General features: G+C 39.5%; 2 long non-coding RNA genes across 2 annotated transcripts; both read right to left on the bottom strand.

Moving 5' to 3' along the window:
- Nucleotides 1-4931: 4931 nt before the first annotated feature.
- Nucleotides 4932-8686, bottom strand: LOC145801722 (uncharacterized). The gene is made up of 3 exons (XR_014343374.1): nt 8492-8686; nt 7071-7109; nt 4932-5202 (listed from the first exon to the last, which is right to left on the bottom strand). It is a non-coding gene; the product is annotated as an uncharacterized LOC145801722 (long non-coding RNA).
- Nucleotides 8687-22972: 14286 nt separating this feature from the next.
- Nucleotides 22973-25422, bottom strand: LOC145801319 (uncharacterized). Its single transcript, XR_014342629.1, has 2 exons — nt 24411-25422; nt 22973-23306 (listed from the first exon to the last, which is right to left on the bottom strand). It is a non-coding gene; the product is annotated as an uncharacterized LOC145801319 (long non-coding RNA).
- Nucleotides 25423-27605: the final 2183 nt, after the last annotated feature.

The raw sequence follows: 27605 nt of genomic DNA, 5'->3' as shown, positions 1-27605 counted from the left end.
CCGAACCATGGATGTATGCAAGACAAATGGATGCAAAGCATAAGAATGCTAATGAAACATGATGTCTTATACTAACCATCATAAGCAAGTAAGTAAAAGGGACAAAGACGTGGAGTTGGAAGACATACACTTATTACAACATTGCCCTCGTGCAAGAGGGTGAGAATCAAAGTCCAAAAGACCGAATTAAACTAATTATTACAAAACTAAATGAATAAATAAGCCAGGCTAATTAACTAGCTAACTATGCTATTACAACAAGGATAACCACGATAAATAAACTCACTATTTAATCTAATCAACTACAACAATTACAAAGGGACAATAATAATAATTACAACATTAATAATTAATGAAACTAATTACAATAAACAATAGTGAATAAATTAGTTACAATGATGATCACGATGTAAGTGAGGATGAGCAAGGGTTGCTTACATGCACATGCACAATGTTCAAGAACAGCTCTGTCCACCCCAGGCTTGCTCTGTTTCGCCTCAGCCACTGCCCTCTGTTTTCTACAAAAATACACTGCTGACCAAACATTGAAGACTGGTCGGCCCTCAATGAAGCCTGGCCGAGCCTAAAAAGGCCGGTCGTGCCTCAAATTTGTGCAAAACTCTGTTTTGTGTATTGAACTGAAAATAGTGCAAATAGAGTGTTTTGGACTCTGTTTGTCCCTTTCACACTTCTCTGTCATGGGAAAGCCTTGAGAGAAGGTTAGAATTGTTTCCAAAACCATCAATGAGTAAATTGATTGCTTGATGATTTTGATGCACAATGTTGGACAAAAATCAACAAATGAAATAAGCAACGACCTCCCCTTCCTCCTATCATGGAGTGAACTCAAAGAGGGAGGTAGAGACGCTTCAAGATCCATCAAAACATCATGAATTGATGTTAGACAACTCTTGACACAACGGATTCGGCATAACATTCGGCCGAACCCCAAGCAAGATAACTTATTTTCTTTATGTGAGTTGGTTCATTTTAAGCCAAATTCATTAGTCTTTACCATCCTTTAATCCATTGAGTGCAAGGTGATTGTTACATCCACTAAAGGTTACGTCCACTAAGTGAGAAATATGTCGAATAGGAGGTGATTCTCAACATGAAAAAGAGACTACACCGTTGGCAATAAACCTCCGTAGAGATTAAGCTATTAAGGGTAAATCGCTAGTTCACGCTTTAAACAACCATCAACCGATTGAAACAACTCTCAAATGAAAGAGATGAATAGCAAGTTGATTATTAAAATGAGATTCTTAACATGGAAATGAATTGAAGAAAAGCTTAGAACAATATACTACAAGCTGTGTATGCAAACTTATGAGATAACAAACGAGCTAATCAAAGCATGAACTATTTAAATAACTTAGAATAGCCCTCAAACAGCCCTCAAGTGATGAAAATCAGTAGCTAAAAATGCAAGAAAAGAGCCTAAAAAAACCAAACAAAGAGGGGAAACAAAGTTAGTAAAAAAGAACAAGGAGGGGTGGCTAACCCCCCCACTTTTGAAACATCAAAGCATGGTTTTTAGCCTTTTTTCAACTCTGAAAATCAGTGTAGAGAACAAAGAAAAAGATTGTAAAAGGGTTTGAGCTATAGGTAAAGGTGTAGAAAGAGCATACTCTCTCTACCCTTTTGGTAGCTCTTCAAACACCAAATTTAAACACTTGAAATAGGATCAAAACAATACAGAACAATAAGAATTATGTAGCAAAAGAAAGAAATGAAAGCAAGAGAGAAGATTACAAGCTTATACCTCTCAAGGGAGTAAGCTTTTTGTTTGTGATCAAACTAAGTTCCAACACACTCTCAAGCTTGAATTATGGTGTTCAAAGCTCAACCAAGGTTACTAGACTAAGGTATGAAGGTGTGTATGGTGTATGGATATGAGTTCAAGGTGGTAGGTTAACTCAAAGTGTTGTTTGCACAAGAAGAATGAGAAGAAGGAGCTCTCAAGGTGATATAATGGCTTTCTTGAAATTCTTCAACCCTCAAAACAGAGATATATAGTCTTTTTTATAGAATTTGAGCCAAAAATATCATAAATATCTTCAAAAATGGACAGTTGGCAGCCTCCCACCCAGAATGGTGTTTCTCGCTACCAAGGCCCGGCCGACTCTCAATGAGGAAAGCTCGGCCCTCAATGAATTCCCCAGTTCTCTGTTTTAGCCTCAACATAGGGTGGCACAAGGTGTACAAATGAATTTCTTGGGTATGAACAGTAGGAGTATGGAAGGTTTAGGATTGTTTCAAAGCTTAATCAAGGCTCCTTCGTTGAGACCCAGAACCACGCACAACACCACTTTCATCATCGAGTGTACCGGACAAAGCGCTTGAGCCTAGCGGGCGATCAAAAATGGGGTGTCCACACCTGTCCAAACAACATGTTATTCCTGTAGTAATATGAATATATTCCTTTTGTAACGCCCTCAAAATAACAACATTAAACCCATCAATATAGACATGCATTGATATATAAAAGTTCCACATTCTTCCATTTGTCAGAGTTTCATTACAAAAAGTATTACATGTTAACGACAAAAGCAAATGCCCTAAAGGCTTACAGCTTTCCAAGTTAACACTTGGTTACAACAAAAGAGTACTAACTCATTTACACATTAAGCTCTTGGCTTGAATTTACATGTGATACATCAAAAATAAAACGACAAAAGTGTGTCCGCCTCTAGCCTCCCAAGCTATGTCCTTGGAGGTGGCATGCTACTTGTACCTGAAAATGATATTCCCATATAGGGTGAGCCACAGCCCAGTAGAAATACACTAAACCAAATATGAACAATGACTAAAAGATTAGCAGTTGATAGATGACCAACACTGATACTTTCTCTTATCACACTTTACAGTTTCATGACATGCAAGTCCATGTTACAATTCATTCTCCAGTTCCTTTCAATTCTCATTTTAAAACCATGGCTCAGAGCCTGGCCAAACAACTCATATGAGACAATAACTCATATCAAGCACTTCCCATTTCATAATAGATAAGCATACTAGCTATATCACAAACCAACAGACAAGCATACAAGCTATATCATCAATTCCACAGATATGCATATGAGCACTATCACACTTCCAATGACAAGCATATGAGCTCTGTCAATACATCACTAGATAAGCATATGAGCTCTATCTACGGAGTCCATCCCCTATCTCCTCCCAACAACATCCGGTTTAGAGGTTCATTCCCTATCTTTCCCTAAACCGTGGAGTACATCCCCTATCTCCTCCAACCCAACACAATGCATATAAACAATAATTATACACATCATCACACAACACATAAATTTAACGTGTTCTTTCAATCATCATACTCAATGACTCATTCCAGTGATTAGTTTCCGTTTGCCTAATCATCATGCATTGTCTACAACAATCACGACTATCCTCTACCGATAGCCCAAAACAATTATTTCTATACAGAAAAATAAATGCAACAATGGATATATAATCAACATTTCAACTAGGTGAGCGATAAATAATCCAACTACACCCTTTAACCCCTTCCCTTTCCAATTTCCACATTCTCAATTCAATTCCTCATTTCCAACAATTAATTATACAAATTAATCAATCAATGTAATTAGGGCATTTTCCATAATTAACATTACAACCCTTAGGTTCCATTTTCATTAATGTTTTAACATTAATTTCACTTTTTCCATGCCAAACATGCATCTAGGCTTTATTTAGCTAAAACCCCAACCTTTGTAAATTTACACGCCCCAAATTTTCACCAAATTACCAAACCAACCCCAACATCTCAAAATACTAAAATTTAAAGACAAAGCTCATAGAAAGGAGTAGGATATCCCTACCTCAAAGTTTGAGCTCCAATGGAGATGAAGACCAAAACCAAAATGCTTCAAATTCTGAAATTTTCAGATTAAAATGTAGCCCTCGACGATCAACACAACTTTCGTAAAGACCAAAAGTGAGCGAACAACTCCTGCTAGATCAAATCTAAGAGAGAAGGGCCGGTTTTAGAGTGAGAAGCTCTGAAAATGGCTTTTTGGAAAAGTAAGAGAGAGAAAAGATCTTGAAAAAGTGATCCAAAAGTCGGATCTTGGATTTATATAAAAGTCGCCCCGCTCGAGCGTCAAACTCCCCGCTCGAGCGGCACTCACAGACTCCCGCTCGAGCGGCCAATCCCCCGCTCGAGCTCCGGATACACACTCCCAGAACTTTTGCAGACAGGTCTCCCGCTCGAGCGTCCAACTCCCCGCTCGAGCGACACTCACACAACCCCGCTCGAGCGGCCAATCCCACGCTCGAGCTTCCAACACTGCACAGGAAATACTGGATGGGTGCAATTCCCGCTCGAGCGCCAAAACCCCCGCTCGAGCGGACAGGTCAAAATCTGGGCAACTAGTTTTGGTTTCTAAACTCAACCAACCTGTAACAAACCTGCCCAATACATCCTATAACTCAAATACAAAGTAAGAAAGGATGTACACCAGGTAATAATCAACTACTATCATCCACGGACGCATGCCCGGATCTCTGTACAACAAGGGTAAATCCGGGATCGCTATAACCTCCCCCCCTTAAAGAATTTCGTCCCCGAAATTAAACACAAGTTTTCAAAAACAGGTTTTCTCCATTCTCAACAATATTATAACATAATATTAAATAACCCGACCCATTACCGGTCAATTCCTTCTCTTTTCAAGAGGCATTTCACAACACATAACACAAGTGCATTATCAACATGCAATTTTTGTCCATTTTCAACCATTCCCAACATGCATGGTTCACAGTTCATATCATAATCTGTCACACCCCAAACTCGCCCCTAAAAGTTCGGGCATGACCCATACAGAAACGGACACTTAACCTGATATACATATCATATGGGGCCTGAACGGAAGCATTTAATATAATAAAATAACACAGAAAAGCATCCATTGAGCTAAACCTAACATGCCAGGATCACATTCGTGAAAGTCATTTATTTTTAGACATACCCATATACATACATGACCGCATAAACAAACATTGGTATAGAAAGGGATCATATACATACATTTTAACCTTAGGTAAATAATTAAAGTGCAAGCCAAAATCTTAACAAAACTTGACATAAATGCATAGACTTGGTCTGAGAGCCTGGGCATACTGAGGTTGACAACTGAAGGGTGAGCTTCAAGGGTTAAGACGGACTCCCAAAGTGATTACCTACAGAACATACATAATATAAGGTGAGTGAAGCTCAGTGAATAATAGTACATAAACGATTCAATGCTCAACTTGAATTATAATACATATCAATGCATACATAAATAATGAGGCATAAGGTTAATGGATTTTGTATTAATTCTTGAACGGCCTAAGGCCCAGTCTTGAAACATATTGACTTGAAACATAATATCTTGGAACATAATGGCTTTAAGCCCTTGAACAAAGTGGCGATAGCCCTTGAACATATTATCATTAAACTTTTAAACATGTTGGCATATAGCCCTTGTACATATGGCGTGAAGCCCTTGAACATATGTGTATGAATTCAAAAGGTGTCTCACACGGACTCTAGAGGTGACTCACATTGTAGCACTTAGTTCCGTGTAGCACTTTGTTTCATATTATAATAACTTATCCGGAATGGCCATAGGCCTCATAACTTGCACATATGTATGAACTCAAGAGGTGGCTCGTATACGGATTCTAGAGGTGACTCGCATTGCAGCACTTAGTTTCGTACAGCACTTTGTTCCATACCGAAAATACAGAATGGCCTCTGGCCTCATAGATCATATAGAATGGCCATAGGCCCAGATTGGCTATAAGCCTCATTCATATATGTATGGACTCAAGAGGTGGCTCACATGGACTCTAGAGGTGGCTCAGAATGTAGCACTTAGTTCCAAGTAGCACTTTGTTCCATACCAGTAATTAACAGGTTTTACAGACCAACCATACATATCATGTCATATCATAAACGGAAAAAAATTCATACATATGCATTATGCTTAATTCATAAACAAAAATCTGAATTCAAACTTAATTATACTTGGCACTTCAATAGTGCTAACAAGTCAATATAAAGCATTCTTGTTTCTCGGTACTAAGAACTTGTAATATCTTTGAACTTATAACATACGTGAACTTGTAACAGACTTAAACTTATAACATACGTAAACTTGTAACAGACTTAAACTTGTAAACTTGTAACATACGTAAACTTGTATCTACTTGAACTTGTAACATATATAACCTTGTACCACACTTGAACTTGTAACATGCGTATACTTGTAACATGCCTGAACTGGTAACATACTTGAAAACATACTTGAAAACACGGTATTATTACCCCCAGGTAAGGGTCGTGTGCTACGGATGTCATGAATACCTTACATATATGGCCAACTGTTCATTACTTCAACACGTAACATATTAGAACATCGAACATTTCTTGTTATATCATGTCATTACAGTACACTTAGCAAAGACAGAACATGTTACATTATAATGTGGGTTACATGACAAGGTCATCGACATTTAATTCTGTCTTTGGGTTGAGCCATCCGTAAGTCAATCCGTTGTTTATCATAATACTTAGCAGGTATTAACGTATAAAACAATCCGTGGTCTTAGCTAATTATTCGTTAAGAAATAGCGTAGTTCACTTGATCTATTAATAGCATATAGAAGCATACACCTTTGTTTGCTCGTTCATATATGTTACCATATTTGACTTGTACCTAGCAGAGTACTACTGGTAGCCGTTACATCATTCACATGAGTTAACTTAAGTTTAACAGGACGTTCCTGATAATTACCAATGAGAGATAAGCACATTTACAAATTGAATGATTTCAGAGATACGTAAATACCATGATTCCATAGTGCTTATACGTTCCCTTGGTTTGTCATGAATCACTATAGATATCTTACATATAATGTTAGTATTCTTTGTCAACAATAATAAAATGTATTGCGCAATAATGCCTTTAGATTTTCTAATCAACATACTTGCAAGAAATAGAAGGTTAACAATAAGAATCATTAACGATCATTGAATGTACGACTACCGTACTACTACTCACAGTGCTACAACGGAGTGCTTGTCCCTCCTGAAGTGTGCCCTGTACACATATGTAACTTAGTCATTAGTTCTTTTTTCTTTCCTTCATTATTCTTCACAAGCCCACCATTAAGCATCCATTTATACCACAATTTCCTCCATCTCAATATATATCTATAAATAGAAGATTACGATTCTTGCAAACACAGTATGAAATTTATAATCAATCACTTTGATTTCAAGATAGAAAAGAATTGTATGGACATCCTCCACATTTTTCCAAAAATCCTTGAATGTCTAGGGTTTTCACCAAAAACCAAACATTTCCTATCTACATAAAGAAACTCCATTAAATCATTTTCTTGATTTTAATAACTAAGCAAGCCCACAAGTATTTAGCAAAATAATTTGGGATGAAACCCATTTCAGAAAACTCCACATTTTAGGTCACAAAAATTAAAATCAATGTAGTCAATACCATCTCACATAATCACCACAATTCAACATAAACAACATGATTCAACGAAACAATTTTTTGGGGCCTTTTAGATATTTATAAAAATATAAATATAAATCACTCGAATTTTCAAAAATAATTATTTGAATTTGCAATTTGTATTTTTTTATATTTTTTGTATTTGGCAACTTTTTTGTTTTTTTCAAAAAAAAAAAAACAAAAATATTATAGTTTTTAAGTGTATCTAAATAGATGTATCTACAAAATAAATAAATAACATTGCGCAAAATATTTAAAAAACCACTAAAAAACACATAATTTGGCCATAAAAAGAGAAGAAAAAAAAATAGGCCCCATAGACATATACATATATTTTATATTTTACTTTTTTAATTGGGCTAACAACTAACACTTACAAATATTTTTTAACTGGGCCTTTTATCAATTGGGCCAAATAAAACTTTTGAGGCATTTTAAAATGTCCTAAATTAATTAAACAAAATTGGGCCATTTTGGATTTTTGATATATTACAAGATAATGAATTTTGGGGCCCTTTTTTGGACCTAATTTTTGGGGCCCTAGGCACAGGCCTCACTGGCCTTAGCCCAGGGCCGGCCCTGCATGTCATCCCTATCCTTAATAAATTATTTCCCCAATTTTTCCTTTACATTAAAGCATGAATTACAACATTCATAACAAAGTTGATTCGCAAATTTTAAACATAATTTTCAAACATTTTCAAATTCCAATTAAACTTGTACATATATAATTCAATATCTCAATTTCATTATTCTACTCTCAATTTGGGCCAAATCATTGGTTATCATCATTAATCAACCTAGGGTTTCAAGAAAATATTGAAATTTCAAGACAAATTCAAACTTATTAACCCATTACTTTTTTATTCCCATTTCCCATTAATTAAACACCTAGGATTCATAATTCACCATTTAAACCCATCAATTTAACTCCCAAGATTCCATACCTCAAGAATCAAGCAAGCTTGATGAGATTCCTCCAAAATTTCGAAATCCAAATGGTAGAAAATGTTGATCTTCTCTTGTTCTCCATCCTTGATGCAAGAACCATGGTGGATTGTTGATAAAAGTGGAGGAAATCAAGGTTTTGGGGGCTAGGGATTCGGACATGGAGGAGTGGAGAAGAAGAGAGGAAAAGAAAATGTAAGAAATGGTCCAAAAATCACGTTTTTGAGCTGCTGTCCCGCACAGTCCCGCACGTGCGCCGCTATCCCCGCACGTGCGGACCTGCTTCCAACACAGATGTGAAAACTTCAAACGGGTATAACTTTCTCATACGGACTCCGTTTTAGGTCATTCTTGTGGTCAAATTGAAGCCCCGGAGATAAGTTTTCCAATGGTTCTAACCTCACATCCAAATTCAAAGTGTAGAAAAAGAAAAAGGCAAAAGAGCGCCAGCTGATCGTAGACGAATTATTCGAATTAAAGTTTTTGGTCCAATCTTACTTTACCATCTTATTACCACCTCAAGCAACACCCCAAAATAAAATGAGGAGGTTCCAAACATACCAATAAAAATGTCAAAAATGAACCCACGTGTCTTCTTATTCAACAGATATGAATCCATAGTCATAAGGTTCACTTACTTAAACTTAATTCCACGTGACATTTCATAATAAGCATATAAATACGCATAATGAGGGACTGAAAATATATCGGGAACACATACGAGGGTTGGGTTATTACATAATCAATGTACATGATACAACTCCAGTTCTACAATATAGCCAACATATGCAATATCATACTCAACTCCCATATCAGGGTAAGTTCTACAACATACTTTCATTAAACCAAAACATTACCAATGTTTTACAACTTAAGACATATTTAAAGCTCTTAAGTCCAACAATATTACAGAATTTCATTACAAAATTACTCATCAATAAACAAGTCCGGATATTTCTCGCGGACCTCCAACTCACGTTCCCAAGTGGCCTCCTCCACTCCGTGATGTTTCCACAAAACCTTTACCAAAGGAATGGTCTTGCCACGCAGGACTTGATCCCGCCTATCCAAGACCCGAACCGGTCTCTCCTCATACGAGGCATCTGTAGACACCCCATTTTTTACCGTCCTCAAGACTTGGACGTCACCGTTTGAACACTCGGTGATTATCCATGTTTGTGTTCGTTTGGAGTTCCCGGAGGCCTCGGCTCGCGCGCCTTGCCTCAGGATCTTCGAACTTGACCGTTTAGTGTCTGGTTTTGCACCAAACACTTGCATCTTGCCTTTGAGAGGCAGGGTAGGGCTTGTAGACCATCCCTACCCACCACCGGCAGTGACTAGAGGCCACCGGCTGGTGTTTGCTGCCACCGGCAATGTAGTTTGCCGGCCGGCACTATTTGTTGCCGGTCAGCACTTTGTTGTGCCGGTCGGCACTTTTTTTGGCCAAGATGGCATTTTTGGCCGGCCGATTGCTGTTCATCTGCTTTTGCAGATATTTTTAGACAACTGTCTTGCTTTGGCTCCCCTCCATACACGTGTATGGAGGGATCTCCCTCTTGTAAAGCTTGTCTTGTAAGCTTTACAAGAGATATAGAGAGGCTCTCTCTAGAGAAAATGGGAGAGAAGACTTAGGTTAGGGAGAGAGATATTTTGGGAGCAAAAGACAGCCATTGTTGAGCTCTTGTTCTAGGGTTTGAGTTAGATACATTTTCTATCTCTCTTTCCCTCTCATTTGTTCACTAGGTGCTTTGTGTCTTACTATTGCACACAAACACCTAGTGTTTCACCTTCCTCTTGGAGCTGAGGTTCTAAAGGGTTTGTTTTGAAATTTTGGTGTTGGATTCAAGCTAAAGGAGGCCTTTGGAGCACCATTTGTAAAGGGGTCATCAAGGGTGAGAATCTAGTCCCATTTTTCCCCATTTTTGCATTGATTTTATACCTATCTTAGAGCTGTTTTTGTGCTTATTGTATAACATAAAAAAGTTCTGTTTTTAGACCCTCTTTGTTGTTTATTAAGAGTGTTTTGTTGTTTGAGGGTTGTTGACCACCCTTAGGCCTTGAAAGGCCTCTTTTTTGGACCATTTTGTGCTAGCTCCGGGATTTTGGTGTTGGGGTCTCTTCACCACTGAAATCTTGAGGGATTTCAGTGGTGAAGATGATGCCTTGAAGTCCCAAGAAGGAGAGGGCCACCCCCTCTCCTTGTTGTCCTTGAAAAGGATATATTTTGGCCTCTTAAGGAAGCCTATGCTTGAGTGTGTGTTGAGCATGTTTAGGATGTTTTTCATGCTTATATATCCATAATATAACATGATTTCAAGTTGGTTTTGGAACTCCATGAATGCTTAGCATAGTTGCCATGTAATGCCTTGTTTATGCCTTAACATGTCTTAGGTTGTTAGCCTTAGTTGGAGCATGTTTTAGGCTTAGTCTTGTGAACATTATGTGCTTATTTTGCCATGTTTTAGGTCTGTCCATAAGTGTTTGGGTCGATTTTGGCATGCTTGATATAGCTCCTTTGTATTTGGGCTTGTTGGCGTTGAGTATGTGCATGTGTAGCATGACATCCTTGCATCGAATTGGTGATTTAGGGTCCCTCCACATGTTGTTTCAGTCCCATTTCCATGCTTGTTTGATTGCCTTGCATGCCTCTTTGATGCTTTGAAAGTATGTGTTGCATGCTCCATGTTTTGACCATTGTGCATGCCTATGAATTTTGAGCCACTTAGATGCCATCTAAGTAGTCCTTTAGCTTTGTTTTAACATGCTAAACCTCTAATTTTGGTCCTTCCTTTCATGCCATGTTTGGCCTTATTAAGTGTAGTTCAATGCTCCTTTGATTTGCTTTGAACACTCGGGCCATTTGTTGCATGTTTGGCTTGATTTTGTTGCTTGGTTTGGCACCATCCTAACATGCATTTTTAGAGCTCATGTTGCATGCCAATTGTTCATGATTGCCTCTTTCAAGTGTGCTTGAATGTTGCTTGCTTTGTGCCTAAGTGTTGGGCCTTAACATGTGTATGTGTGCATGTATGTTTTGGTCTCCATTTTTGGGCATAATGGCCACTGTTTTAAGCCTTATTAGAGCTGCCTAATTCATGTATAAGACCATCTTAGCATTAGTTTGCATTGTCATACGTATGCTTGCATGCTTGCATAAGTTCATTGCTATGCCATGTTGCATCCTTAGCTTGTATGCCTAGGTTGCATTGCATCTTGCATGCATGCCTTGTTCCTTGAATTGGTGATAGGAATATGGCCTTGTTTGTTTGATTGGTTTGCATTGCATTTGAAACCAAAATTGCATACTTGGTTCTTTGGGCCATCATGCATGGAAATGCGTGATTGGTGGTCTGAGAATCGAGGCACATGCCCCTTTGAGTCATTATCATGATAAGGGACATGTTTATTGCATACATGCCTTGAATTGTGCTGCCATGCTTTGCCTTGCCCTCTGTTGCTGTGAGTTGCAGGTCCTGCAGGCTTTCTTTGCCGACCGGCAGTGTAAGGTGCCGGCCGGCAATCTTTTCTCTGCCGACAGCTTCGTTTTGTGCCGATGGCCACACACCAGTGCCGGTGGTGATTCCACTCAGCCGGTGGTACTCCCCAGTGTCCAGGGATGTAATTCTGAGGTTTTGACAGCCTCCAGAGGAGCAGAGGGAAGAAAACAGAGGCAGCTTGCGCATGGCGGCGCGCTTCTCGAGGCGTTTTACTGTTTTTCTTAGTCTATTTAATTTGTTAATTAAATTAGGCAATTTGTAATATTAATTAGCTTGCGTAGTTAATTAATTTGTAATATTTAAGCAAATCTGTAATAAGTGTGTGTGGGTGGTGTGTATGTCTTCCAACCTCACTTCTTTCTTCCCTTTTATTTACCTGCTTACGATGGTAGATTAGGGCACGTTTAATTTAGCATACCTTATGCTACGCATGTGTGCATCCATGCATTTGTATTACATGCATTAGGCTCGGTACATCACGCTAACTGCATTTGTACTTCAAATTCTAAACTGAATATGTGATAGTTGTGCATTCTCACATGCCATGTTTAGGATAGCCGAGCCTATTCTATCAACACTTTGTATGCGATGCATTAGGCACTTAACATGGACTTGGATCATGCATGTTTGCTAACAAGTTCTTTGTTTTGGCACGGAGTACGATGTAAGTATTTCCGCTTTAGCATATCGCATGAGTGTGAATGTTGCCATGACAGCATGCTTAACATGTGCCTAGATGCTTATGTGTTAAACTGTTTTGAATGCCTGTGGGTGAAGGTTGGATTGTTTGAGTTGGAAAAACTCGTTGAAATCCGTATTTTAGCCTACTTGCGAGTAGAAAATTCCAAAGCATTTTCAAACCGAACGGATATGCAATGTTTATTTCCAAATTAGGCAATCTAGTCTATACTTGTTTGCTGCGCGCATAACATAGTAATTCTAGGCTAATAAATGGAATAAGAACACGTAAAGTTTTCAAAATCAGATATCACAGTTAGTAGAGGCCGGTCTTCGGACCGGGCGAGAGGGGGTGCTCATAGCTGACCTTCCCCGATTGTACCCAAGCTCCCGAGCCGAGACAACTCCGGTGATGATGGACATGTGGCCTTCGGCACCGAGTCAGGGTTTCCTAAATTCTCCCATAAAAAATATTTAGGTGGCGACTCTGTATCTGGCAAAGCAGTCCATGTTTGACACTACTTTTTCAAAAATCTGTTTCTCAAAACGATTTGCCAGATTTGGACTCTTTGGTTCAGATTAAGAACCGCGACAACAAAATCGAGAGTCCGAACTGTAGTAGCGAGGTCCCCCCCTCCGCGGGCGCGTGCTACAGCATCCTCATCTACCTCTAAGTCGGTCCAATCTAACACATGCGATGGATCTGGCTCATATTTCCAAAGCATACTCACATGAAACACGTCATGCACTCCGGACAACTGCGGCGGTAAGGCTAAACGATAAGCAACCTCGCCAATCCTCTCAAGGATCTCAAAAGGCCCAATAAACCGAGGGGATAACTTCCCACTCTTCCCAAACCTCATCAAACCTCGCCTAGGTGATATCTTCAAAAAGACATGATCACCTATCTCAAATGCCAAAGGCCTCCTCCTACGGTCGGCATAACTCTTTTGGCGACTCTAGGCTGTAACAAGTCTTCTACGGATAAGCTCAACTTTCTCCGTCGTCTCCCTAACCAACTCCGGACCCAACAAAGGTGCATCACCCACCTCGGCCCAACAAAATGGAGACCTACACGGTCGGCCATACAAGGCCTCAAACGGTGCCATACCGATACTAGATTGGAAACTGTTGTTGTAGGCAAACTCTACCAATGGCAAGTGCCTCTTCCACATCCCACTAAAGTCAAGGACACAACCTCGAAGCATATCCTCAAGGATCTGAATAGTACGCTCGGACTGCCCGTTAGTCTGAGGGTGATAAGTCGTACTAAAGGTCAACTTAGTACCCAAGGCACTCTGCAAACTCTGCCACAATCTAGCAGTAAAACGAGGATCTCTATCTGAGACGATCGTCACTGGGACCCCGTGCAATCTCACTATGTCCCGAATATACAAGTCGGCAAGATGATCTACCGAATCTCTCACGCGCATAGGAATGAAGTGCGCCGACTTAGTCAACCGGTCTACAACCACCCAAATGGCATCACTACCCCGCTGAGTCCTCGGAAGACCTACAACGAAGTCCATAGTGATATGCTCCCACTTCCACTCGGCAATAGGCAAGGGTTGCAACAAACCCGCTGGCCTTTGATGCTTGGCCTTCACTTGCTGGCAAGTAAGGCACTTCGATACGAAAACAGCCACATCTCTCTTCATACCCCGCCACCAAAACTGGTGACCCAAATCCCGATACATCTTAGTGCCTCCCGGATGCACCGCAAGACGTGAATGGTGAAACTCTCAGAGTACTTCCTCTCGGCAAGACTCCGGCACAAACAAACGGTCTCGGTATCTCACACTCAGGTCGGGATACACCGTCAAACCCTTCTCAACTTTCCCACTGGAGATCTTCTCTCGGAAGGACTCTACCTCAAGGTCACCTCTCTGTGCCTCTAACACTCTAGTCACAAGTGTGGGTTGTGCAACAACAGAAAACAAGGCCGCAGCCTCAACAGATTCGCCCAGATGCAAATCAAACTCGCCAAGTACACCCAACATTCCCCATTCCCGGATGGCTATACAAGCTACATCACTAATGGATTTCCTACTAAGGGCATCGGCCACAACATTGGCTTTCCCCGGGTGATAATGCAACTCAAAATCATAGTCCTCAATGAACTCCATCCATCTCCTCTACCTCAAATTCAAGTCTCTCTGTGTAAACAGATACTTCAAACTCTTGTGGTCCGAGAACACCTCGAACCTCTCACCATAAAGGTAGTGCCTCCAGATTTTCAAGGCAAAGATCACTGCTGCTAACTCTAGGTCGTGTGTAGGGTAATTCTTCTCGTGAATTTTCAATTGACGTGAGCCATAAGCTACCACTTTCCCTTCTTGCATCAACACACAACCCAAACCCTCTCGTGAGGCATCACAATAAACCACATAACCCAACCCTCTCTCTGGAATAATCAAAACCGGAGCGGTGGTTAGCCTAACCTTCAACTCTTGGAACGAATTTTCACAAGTCTCACTCCATACAAACTTGACCCCTTTCCGCGTCAACCTAGTCAACGGCGAAGCTAGCCTGGAGAAATCTTTCACAAACCGATAGTAATACCCAGCTAATCCCAGAAAACTGCGGATCTCAAGCACACTCTTAGGCTGTGCCCAGTCCTGCACTGCCTCAATCTTGGATGTATCAACAGACACCCCTTCCCTGGATACCACATGGCCTAAGAATTTCACCTCTCCTAGCCAGAACTCACACTTCCCAAACTTGGCATACAGCCTATGGGCTCTAAGTAACATCAAGCACCACTCTCAAGTGTGCCTCGTGCTCCTCCTCTGAAGGCGAATAAACAAGAATGTTGTCCACGAAAACAACTACAAATCGATCCAAGAATTCCTGGAAGATCCGGTTCATCAAGTCCATAAAGACTGCCAGTGCATTGGTGAGCCCAAATGGCATCACCAGAAACTCATAATAGCCATACCGCATACGGAATGCCGTCTTAGGAATATCCTCCTCCCTGACCCTCAACTGGTGGTAACCCGATCTCAAGTCTATCTTAGGGAAACAACGGGAACCCTTTAACTGGTCAAACAAATCATCTATGCGGGGCATAGGGTACTTATTCTTGACCGTAGCCCGATTCAACTTCCGGTAGTCTATACACAATCTCAAGGCACCATCTTTCTTTTTAGCAAAGAGGGCCGGTGCTCCCCACGGTGAAACACTAGGGCGAACAAAACCCTTATCTAACAACTCCTGAAGTTGAGTCTTCAACTCACTCAACTCGGCTGGGGCAAAACGATAAGGTGCCATAGAAATCGGCGCCGTGCCGGGCACTAAATCAATAGAGAACTCTATCTCTCGGTGAGGTGGCAAACTAACAAGGTCCTCGGGAAAGACATCCGAATACTCACAAACCACCCTCGGCAATACAATCTGGGTCTCATTACACTCACCACTCTCAAAGCTAGCAAGTAGACCACTAAGCTTATTTCGCCCTCGCGAATCATACATCGGTGGCAACACACTACCAACCCGATCCCCCAAGAAATGGAAACACTCCCCGCTTAAGGTACAAACCGTGACCCTCTGGCGGTAGCAATCGATAACAGCCCAGTATGACGATAGGCAGTCCATACCCAAAATAACATCAAAGCCCTTCATGGGCATGACAACAAACGGAAAAGGAAGCCTATGGTCGGCGACCTCTATATCACAACCTCTAACACCTTGTTTTAAGATCAGTTCACCCCCAAGAGGTGACACTACACAAATAGGAGATGCTAACTGTGCTAACTCCAACTCCAAAACAGATGCAAATGCAGCAGATACAAAAGAATGAGATGCACCCGTGTCAATCAACACACTAGCAACCAAGTTACAAAATAGAAAAGTACCTCTCACCACTGATGGAGCCGGTACAAGATCCTGCGCGGTAACAGCATACACGCGCCCCGTAGGCCCCTGATCTACCTGCTCACCCCTCGGAGCATACGACTGCTGCACTGACTTGGATGACGAAGCTCCCGTTTTGGCCCTCGAGGCCTGCACAGACTGAGCTGGCTGAAAACCCTGCGTCTATCTAGAACCAGACGCTCCCGATGTGGCACTCAACTGAGGGCAATACCTCTTCAGGTGCCCAGGTTGACCACACTGATAACAAGACAAAGGCTGGCCCTTGCCCTGATTCTAGCCCTGAGGTCCAGCTGAAGAAGAAGCAGCTCGCTGACCCCCTCCCTTCTGCGGGCAAACCGAAGACTTGTGACCCAGCTGGCCACACGTAAAACAAGTCAGGCTTCCCTGACTACCTCTCCCCGAGCCTGCACTCGGCACCGGAAAGGTTGATCTAGCAACTCCACCCTGAGACTGCTGAGGATTAGGACCCCTCTGTCTCCTGCCATCGCCCTGACCATCTTGGCTCCTCTTGGAGCCTCTCTGCCCCTCATCCTCCTCCTGTATCATGAGCTCCATATGAGCTGCAGCATCCACTAAATGTCTATACTCTCGGATGTAAGACCCACCAACCCTCAACTTGAGGCCCCGCCTCAACTTCCGCTTAAACTCATAGCAACGGCGTTCTTCGGACGCCACCAACTCAGGTGCAAACCTGGACAAACTAGTGAAAGTGACCTCGAACTCTGCCAGAAACATACCCTGCTGATTAAGCCGACTAAACTGATCCCTCCGCTTCTCCCTAGCCACTGCAGATAAGAACCTCTCCTGGAAAGCATTTACAAACGCCTCCCATGTACCACCAACACGAGCCTTCTCGTACTTCCACCATTGACCCGCATCTCCCTTCAGCTGGAAGGATGCCAAGGTCACTTTCAGTGCCCCGTCCTCGATGCCAAGCATCTCGAACGTCTTACTCATTTGTTCCAACCACTCGTCAGCTTTCAGTGGCTCCTTTGGATCCCCAACAAACTCGTCCAGGTTAGACCGGAAGAACTCCCTCTTTAAGAAGGAAGGCCCTGCCTCAGCTACCTGATTCCCAGCCCTGAGAATACCCAAAGCCCCTGCTATCTTTCGTGCCAAGGCACTCATAGCCTGCTGACCTGCTGGCTCGGCCACGTTGGCCTGACCAACTCCCTCCTGCACTGCCAGAATATCATCCGGTAAGGGTACTTCCTGCCTCGCAGGCCTACCACGCCTAGCACCTCTTCCTCGTCCTGACATCCTAATAAAGGTAATACAGAACATTAGCACATTCACAATGTGCCAAAACTAAACACTCACGTCCTAATGCACGGACAACAGTAATTCATTCCACGTAAGCACATAAAAACATAAGCACTGACGAATTTCATTTCCGGATAATGATAGTCCCGAGGTGTTACTAGAGTTCCGGTTAGAAATAGCATTGATCAAGTGCTTTTCCAACAAGGCTCCCAGAAACCCAAGGGTCCAATCAATATCCTAGAAATTAAATCCCATACCCACATAAACACGTAAGCATGTTATCAATTTAAACAGATAGCATGTGACACTACATCTAAGTCTCTACCAAGCGAGACAAACCCATTGTGATATTAATCACTTCCCACGTACCCAAAGTATTCGAACCCGGTACGCTCTGATACCAAGTTGTAACGCCCTCAAAATAACAACATTAAACCCATCAAAATAGACATGCATTGATATATAAAAGTTCCACATTCTTCCATTTGTCAGAGTTTCATTACAAAAAGTATTACATGTTAACGACAAAAGCAAATGCCCTAAAGGCTTACAGCTTTCCAAGTTAACACTTGGTTACAACAAAAGAGTACTAACTCATTTACACATTAAGCCCTTGGCTTGAATTTACATGTGATACATCAAAAATAAAACGACAAAAGTGTGTCCGCCTCTAGCCTCCCAAGCTATGTCCTTGGAGGTGGCATGCTACTTGTACCTGAAAATGATATTCCCATATAGGGTGAGCCACGGCCCAGTAGAAATACACGAAACCAAATATGAACAATGACTAAAAGATTAGCAGTTGATAGATGACCAACACTGATACTTTCTCTTATCACACTTTACAGTTTCATGACATGCAAGTCCATGTTACAATTCATTCTCCAGTTCCTTTCAATTCTCATTTTAAAACCATGGCTCAGAACCTGGCCAAACAACTCATATGAGACAATAACTCATATCAAGCACTTCCCATTTCATAATAGATAAGCATACTAGCTATATCACAAACCAACAGATAAGCATACAAGCTATATCATCAATTCCACAGATATGCATATGAGTACTATCACACTTCCAATGACAAGCATATGAGCTCTGTCAATACATCACTAGATAAGCATATGAGCTCTATCTACGGAGTCCATCCCCTATCTCCTCCCAACAACATCCGGTTTAGAGGTTCATCCCCTATCTTCCCCTAAACCGTGGAGTACATTCCCTATCTCCTCCAACCCAACACAATGCATATAAACAATAATTATACACATCATCACACAACACATAAATTTAACGTGTTCTTTCAATCATCATACTCAATGACTCATTCCAGTGATTAGTTTCCGTTTGCCTAATCATCATGCATTGTCTACAACAATCACGACTATCCTCTACCGATAGCCCAAAGCAGTTATTTCTATACAGAAAATAAATGCAACAATGGATATATAATCAAAATTTCAACTAGGTGAGCGATAAATAATCCAACTACACCCTTTAACCCCTTCCCTTTCCAATTTCCACATTCTCAATTCAATTCCTCATTTCCAACAATTAATTATACAAATTAATCAATCAATGTAATTAGGGCATTTTTCATAATTAACATTACAACCCTTAGGTTCCATTTTCATTAATGTTTTAACATTAATTTCACTTTTTCCATGCCAAACATGCATCTAGGCTTTATTTAGCTAAAACCCCAACCTTTGTAAATTTACACAAAAGCCCCAAATTTTCACCAAATTACCAAACCAACCCCAACATCTCAAAATACTAAAATTTAAAGACAAAGCTCATAGAAAGGAGTAGGATATCCCTACCTCAAAGTTTGAGCTCCAATGGAGATGAAGACCAAAACCAAAATGCTTCAAATTTTGAAATTTTCAGATTAAAATATAGCCCTCGACGATCAACACAACTTTCGTAAAGACCAAAAGCGAGCAAACAACTCCTACTAGATCAAATCTAAGAGAGAAGGGCCGGTTTTAGAGTGAGAAGCTCTGAAAATGGCTTTTTGGAAAAGTAAGAGAGAGAAGATCTTGAAAAAGTGATCCAAAAGTCGGATCTCAGATTTATATAAAAGTCGCCCCGCTCGAGCGGCACTCACAGACTCCCGCTCGAGCGGCCAATCCCCCGCTCGAGCTTCCGATACACACTCCCAGAACTTTTGCAGACAGGTCTCCCGCTCGAGCGTCCAACTCCCCGCTCGAGCGACACTCACACAACCCCGCTCGAGCGGCCAATCCCACGCTCGAGCTTCTAACACTGCACAGGAAATATTGGATGGGTGCAATTCCCGCTCGTGCGCCAAAACCCCAGCTCGAGCGGACAGGTCAAAATCTGGGCAACTAGTTTTGGTTTCTAAACTCAACCAACCTGTAACAAACCTTCCCAATACATCCTATAACTCAAATACAAAGTAAGAAAGGATGTACACCAGGTAATAATCAACTACTATCATCCACGGACGCATGTCCGGATCTCTGTACAACAAGGGTAAACCCGGGATCGCTATACCTTTACTTTTAAGACTTCTCAAAATCATCAATTTGAATTCTCAGCAATAGAGGCAGAAGAATGAGCAGAGCTAAAGCGTTGAGCTCAAGCTTATTTGGTTAGGAGCTTGATGTTTAGGGGTGAAAGGTCTTTACTTTTGCTCTCTTTGCAAAGGCAGTCATCACATTGTTTTTAGTTTTAAATAAATGAGAAAGCATCAAGAGAAAATAAGAGCATAAGGTTAATACAACTGCTCAAACTTAGCTAAATTTAGCTGTGAAATTTTAGATTGAGACATTTTAATTTCAGTTCACAAAATTTTGATAATGGAAACACATCCAAAGTAACTGGTAAAGTTTTGGGTGGCATTTCTTTTATCTGTATGTTGGTTTTTGAGTTATGAGATTTCAAATTCTTTGAGTGTTCACACTGGTTTGTTAATTGTCTAGAAATTAAGAAGTTTGTTTGTGATTTTAAACTTGAATTTATTATGGTAAAGAACGATCTATCCTGTGTGTGGGCAATGTCCCTTGCTTTGTTCAGCAATTTTTAAGGATAAATAATCTTTAATATACTATTTTTTTGCCCCACACTATCCTTGTGAGAGGCTAAAAGACAAAAAAAAAGGAGTGTGAATCATTTTACTACACAATATGGAACTATTCTTGTGAATTGAATTGCCTAAATCACTTTTCTTCTCTTTTGCTTCTTTATGCAATTGACATGATAAGCTGATGACAAATCAATTATTGTAAAATCTGTAGCATAACCAAGGACCCATCATCTGGATTCTTCAATGTGTCCAAGTTGAGGTTATATTGGAGTTGGGTGGTGTCATAATCGATTCTAGACCAAATATAAGGAAGGGTATATTACAAGGCAAATGCTTTTAAAACCGAACTGGACTGGCTGGGTCGATCGGTTGACCTGTTGATTGGTCTAGGCTCTGATCTAGATAAACCCTAAACCGTTTTAATTTGAAAACTGACTTATTTTTATTCAACTAGCAAAACCTATAGTTAAACTGGCTAACCGCATGAATTGGTGTCGGTTTAAGTAAACCGACCGAACCTATGAGTTTCCAATGTACTTGGTTCATGCATTGCAAAAATCACTGTTATGGGTCTCGAACACAGCACCTCATTTATGATTACTTGTTCACTTTACCACTAAACCACCATGGTTAACATATATTATTTATTATATCCATTGCATTTTCTTTCAAATACAAGTATAATTAACTATTTAAAAAACAATATATCAATATAAAAGGGAAAAAAATGAATGTATCTTTATACTTATGTTATTATTTAAGTAATTTTTAATATATTTGTAGGGTAATTATGATGCATGGTTCAATTCTGGTGGAACCCAATGGTGTTGAACCAGGGACCCTTGACGAAGTCCCTTTTTTGGTTTAACCAATGGTTTGGGTTTCAGAACATTTTTCAAGGTCACTCTATGGCATTAGGGATGTGGATGAACTAGGGATCACTTATTGAAGACTAAACTTTATTTTGACTGACCCAAATCTGTAAATATATTATAATTACCAAAGGGTCATTCCTGCACATGGTCAGCTTATCTAAAGCAAATAGTGCCTTTTTTCTTTGTGGATTGAAGTTCATTTTTCCTATTTACATGCAAATATTGAGTTGTCTTGCTTTCAGCATTTCTTGCTTCTGTTAAAGTTACAAAAACAATCTTTTGTTTTTGTCATTTATTCTAGTAAGAGATCGGTGAAGTTGTATACTGCATGTTTCTCTGTTTGAACTGTTGTCTGATGTTTTTTCACTGCCTTGAGCATTAGTAATAAATTCATTTATCCTGATATTTAATGCCTTCTCTTGACTGTTTGAACTATGTAGTTTTGTTTTGTTTTGTTTTGTTTTATTTTCATGGACAGAGAACTTTGTCCTCTTTGGAGTTGCCTAAGGTTGTTGCTGTTACAACTGGGCCATCTTTACCTATCTCAGATGGTGGGCCCCCCTCATATGAAAATCAAGAGAGGACTGAAGTAGGTACTTTTGATGGAAGTACCAGTCTTATTCAGCACAATGGTAGGTAGAGGCAAAAGTTTCAGGATCCTACTCAAGATATTTCAATTCAACTATTGAAGAAATTCTCTCTTGTGACCATATTTGCTTGGGAAACAACTTCATAACTTTTCTGAGATAGTAATAGTGATGTTTTTGGTGCTAATGAGAAGAGGAACCATGACCAGACTCCCCATCCTTACCCTAGTATTGTTGCATCCAATGATGTGGAAGAGGTTCCCAATGAAATTCCTATAGCCTCAGATCCCTTTAAGGTAACCTTGAATTTTTGTGTGTGTGTGTGTGTAAATATTTGCATTTCAAGGGAATTTATTGTGATTTACATAAGGAAATTCTCTCTTGTGCCTTTATTTTTTATTTTTTGGAAATGTTACTTGTGTTTCAGTGCAAGCTGTAATGGGTGCATTTACTACATCACATATATAAATCCTTAGTATCAGTAAATTTTTTCATCTTTGCTATTCTTTTGAGTTATGTCTGAGTTCAAATATTATATTGCATATGCACTTCAGCTGCATAATCTACTGGCTGATGCCATTGGTTGGTATATGGCATCTATTATAACGCCCCGAAAATTTGGCATGATATATCTCTTTATGCAACAAAACCCACCTGATAGACAAACACATATATATAGCTAACTAATCCATACAGCCATTTCCATTAAATCCCAAATGCCAAATACATGTTGTTCACATCTCAATGCCCCAGTTTTAATCCCAAACATGTATTTTACAACAAGTATGAAATGGAAGCCAAACAGAAAATAAGTGCCCTACATGCTTACAAATTTATCCAAGAACATTCTTGGTTACACAAAAGGGAGTTTCAACTCAATACAAATACAGCCCTGGGCTTACATTCAACAAATAACAATATAACAAAAATGAAGCCTCACCTCCGAGTCTGCCCAAGTCAATGCCTTAGCGGAGGCATAGCACCTGTACCTGAAATGATTTCTCTTATAGGGTGAGCCACAGCCCAGTAGAGATATACTACACAACATATGAACGATGACAAGACTAAAGAGGAGTATGCTCATGCCATGCTAATGATAAAATAGTTTATCTCTCTTTTTATAAAGCATGCAATGCTGAGATGCAACAACAAATATAAAACCATTTCCATTTTAAACCATATCTGTTGCATGAATACGGGCCCTGTGAATATCTAGGTGAGTGTCTGCAAGTAGGCCCTAATGCACTACCATTGTCATTTTTACCAGTAAACTGGAAGGCTCGACACCTAACCGCGCGATTCCACACCCCCTACCCGGATTCACCAAGTATTCATCTTTTCGCAAATAGATACATTTTCAAACATTTCTAAAAAACAGACACATTTCCAATGAAATGAATGTAATGCAATGTCCAATGCAACAAATGAGGGATGTGGTTCAATTTACCTAAGTCTCATGCATTTCTACAACAATCATGGTTATCCTCCATCGATAGCCCAAAACAGATATTTCTAAATGGATATTTAAACAATTAAATTCCATAAAAATTTCGATAAATACATTATATTCAATATCTCATCAAATATGAACAACTACACTAGTTTTCATATCACAATCATGTCCGATAACCTCTCAAGGTCCATTTTTAACCATGTCGATTTTATTCCAACAGATACATTAAGAAAAATAATTTCGTTAATGCCCAAAAAAATATCATTTTCTTTCCAAACTCATTCTCTAAGCATTATTCAGCTATGACATCATATTTTGATCAAAAGCCCCCAAAATTAAATGTAATTCCTTTGTTTTCTTTTAAAATGCTCTTTTGGTCACAAACCGGTAAAAATTTCAAAACCAATCGAGTCGAAGTCCGTTTTTGTTCAAATTTAAAACATAGCTCTTTCATAACCTTACAAACATATTCCAAGTTTACACTTTCACAATTTGGGTATCAACTCTTTATTTTTCTCAAAATTTCCCTTTTAAGCAAATAAATCACAAATTTTCCAAAAATTCTAATTAAATTATAAACAACTCTAAACTCCATATAATCAAGTAAAAGTGCATAAAGAAGTGTAGGAAAAATCCCTACCTCAAGCTAGAAGAGGAAACAAGTAAAAATCCAAATTTTTTATTTTGTCGAATTTTGATCTCCACCGATCAAAATGTTGCTCTCACCAAGTGCGCTGATAACATTACTGACCGCTAGAAGGCCCTTGTTGATGTGAACTCCTTCCTTAAAGCATAGACCATCAGAACCAGTTCTTTTGGCTCGTTCAGATCCTGCAAGATCCACTAAATGCAATTTGGCACATAGATGTTCTTCACTCATACTGTTGTTAAGATTGCTATCACCAGGAAAAGCTGGATTGAACTTCCACATTTGCTCTAATGTGATGGTGAAGATGGCATGCGAACGACTTGATTGATTATTCATGTTTATACTCCCTGTCGCCCTGTTCAAAGATCCTTGCTCCAGGTAGCAAGCCATTTGTTTTAGCGTTCTCACACTGACTTCAGCAGATCCTGTCTCACAAATTTGAATTGGCAGTTTCCCAGGAACAGTTACTTTTCCCACATGTCCATTTGTAGTTTCTGATTTATTCACAGCCGTGTGATCCAGCAAGTCTCGTACTTCTTCTTTTAGGATCTCAATGAAGGAAACATGCAATTGGAATTCAGTTTGATGCTATAAAGCTTCAATCTTGCTGAGCAAAGCATTCATAACTTGAGGAATCAATCCGGTTTGGCTACTATCTTTGAAGCTAGTACCCATTGTATATGTTTTCCCGGAACCCGTCTGACCATAAGCAAGAACAGTAGCATTATATCCCTGGAACAAACCGTCAACAAGTGGAGCAACACACTCTTCAAACATGGCAGATGGAGGAGAACCAGTACTCCCATAGACATGATTAAAAGTAAACGAATGTGTGCCAATTTGCACATGTGGCTTTCCAGAGACGACAGTGACACAATCTGCACAACCTTGAAGCCTCTCATCGTTGATGAGTGGCCGGATGTGAACAGCCACTTTTACGCAGCAATCCTTCGTCGCGGAGGCTTCCATGGGAAGAGAAGCACAAGGAAGAAACAACAGTTATGGCGAGAGAGAGAGAGAGAGAGAGATAAGGTATAGCCACTTGAGTTATGTTATGTTTAACAGCCAAAAAAAAAAAAGTATGTCATCCACATGCTGCTTTTCGGTGCCACTAACTCAACATTATGATGTTGAGCAATTGTTAAAGCATCAGCTAAAGTGTAAGTGGTGGGTCCTATTTTATTCCTCCCTCTAAAAATTTTCCAATTGCCTTGCAAGCTATTAATACCCTCACTTCCTTTTTTTTTTCTTTTTATTATCTTTTTACAGCCACCATTTCAAACTCTTTCATTTCTCATCCATTCATTATCTTCGTACTTCACATTTATTTTGTTTTTATCATTGAGAACATTGCTAGTCAAAAAGAATACCAATCCGTATAATGATTCCATATTTATTTTATTTTAATTTTTTTCCAAAAACTATACCATAATATCATTATTATTTTTGTTAGATTGACTTTAAAATAAATATATTATTATTTTTTCTTTGACAATTGTCGTACGAGATTGAACCACTTTACCCTATCTTTCCACTTGAAAAACAAGGGAGCCCAATAAAGAAAAGTGGCATGTTTCTTGTGAGAAGCAATGCAAGTTCCAAAGCTTTGTTCAGGTAATATATTTATCTTTATGTGTTGTTGTTAATAAGTGCATTTGTTAAGAATTTATTTATTAACTTAATTACCCCACTATTATAAAGATTGAGAAAAGTAATCAATGTCTTTTAAAACACAACTTTTTTTTGGTATCGTGACTTAAATACCCTCACTTCCTTTCTTTTTCTTGTTTTTTTTCCCTTTTATCTTTTTACAGCCACCTTTTCAAACTCTTTCGTTTCTCACCTGTTCCTTATCTTCGTACTTCACATTTATTTTGTTTTTATCATTGAGAACATTGTTTGACAAAAAGAATACCGACCAAAGTGTCGTAATTGAAAAAATAAAAAGTTGTTTTGGCCTTTAAATCTTATTTTGCATAAGTATTTATTTAGTTAAATAGAGTTACATAAGAGATTCAAAGTGTCATAGCATCCCTTAGTGAAAATAACATGAAAGTAAGTAATGATCATTAAACAGGTTATTTGCCTCAACTTCATGTTATGTAAGTTTGACCCGTTTAATATTTATGTTATCGGGTCATGTCATTTTTTTATTTGTATTAAACAGCAGTAAACCCTAACCGGCTAATTTCGTATACTGTTACACCCTCAAAATAATAATAATGAGTCCAACTCAGTGGCGAAAGAATAACAGAAATAAAATACTTTCATTTATCAGAGTTCGTTTTACAAAAGATAATACATACAATATACATCATTCATTAATGTTCATCCTGAATCTATAGCATGTAACGCCCCAAAATTTCTCCAACATAATCTAAGTGCATCGACTAACATTCATTATAGAATAATAGCAATTCCCAAATCATCATAACATTGATCATTAAAGTTTGTACAAAATAGTCCCACATGCAAATTATACATTCAATGATATGAAATACATGAATCTATAGCATGTAAAACGCCAACTCTGAAAAAAATAAATAAAATGCCCGCAAGGGCTTACAAATTCCAAGGCTTAAGCCCGGTTACACAAAAATAGTCTCTCGGACTCAAACAGTTATAGCCCTAGGCTTACAAATACAATCACAACAAAACAGAGCCTTATGCTCTATATACATTTATCCACGCCCTAGATTGGTGGGTTCACCATGTCCTTTCCTACACCAAAATCCCATAGGGGTGAGCATAAAGCCCAGAAGAGAATTATTAACAAAGTATATACATTTATGCAGGGTTCCCAATATGAAATGCACATGCCACGCTATGCCATTTAAAAAAAGATTTCATCTTTCATCTTTTGAAAACTACCATGCTCAAAGATAATTTGAAATCTCAATAATTAAGAAATTTACAATTTAGTTTAAGGGGCAGTAAATACGACTCAAGTAATCCCTAGGTTGGTGTCTGCAAGTAGGCATAACTAGGGCTACCAAATCCTCACTTTCCCGATAGCTAACCGGTAGGCACGTGGTACCTCCTTCGCACGTGTTTTCGGTCTTTCACCCCGGACACTCAGGCCAACTTAATCAATTTCATCTACACCTCCTAATGGACTTACCAACGTATTTACCCCAAAACATTTCAATGAAACTCGTTTCACTATATTTCTTTCTCAATGTAAGG

The sequence above is a fragment of the Camellia sinensis genome, chromosome 10 (genome assembly GCF_055761805.1).
Source record: "Camellia sinensis isolate YWXY chromosome 10, ASM5576180v1, whole genome shotgun sequence".
NCBI classification, from domain to species: domain Eukaryota; kingdom Viridiplantae; phylum Streptophyta; class Magnoliopsida; order Ericales; family Theaceae; genus Camellia; species Camellia sinensis.
Note: the sequence above shows the minus strand (reverse complement) of the source record. Positions and strands in the feature narration are given on the sequence as shown.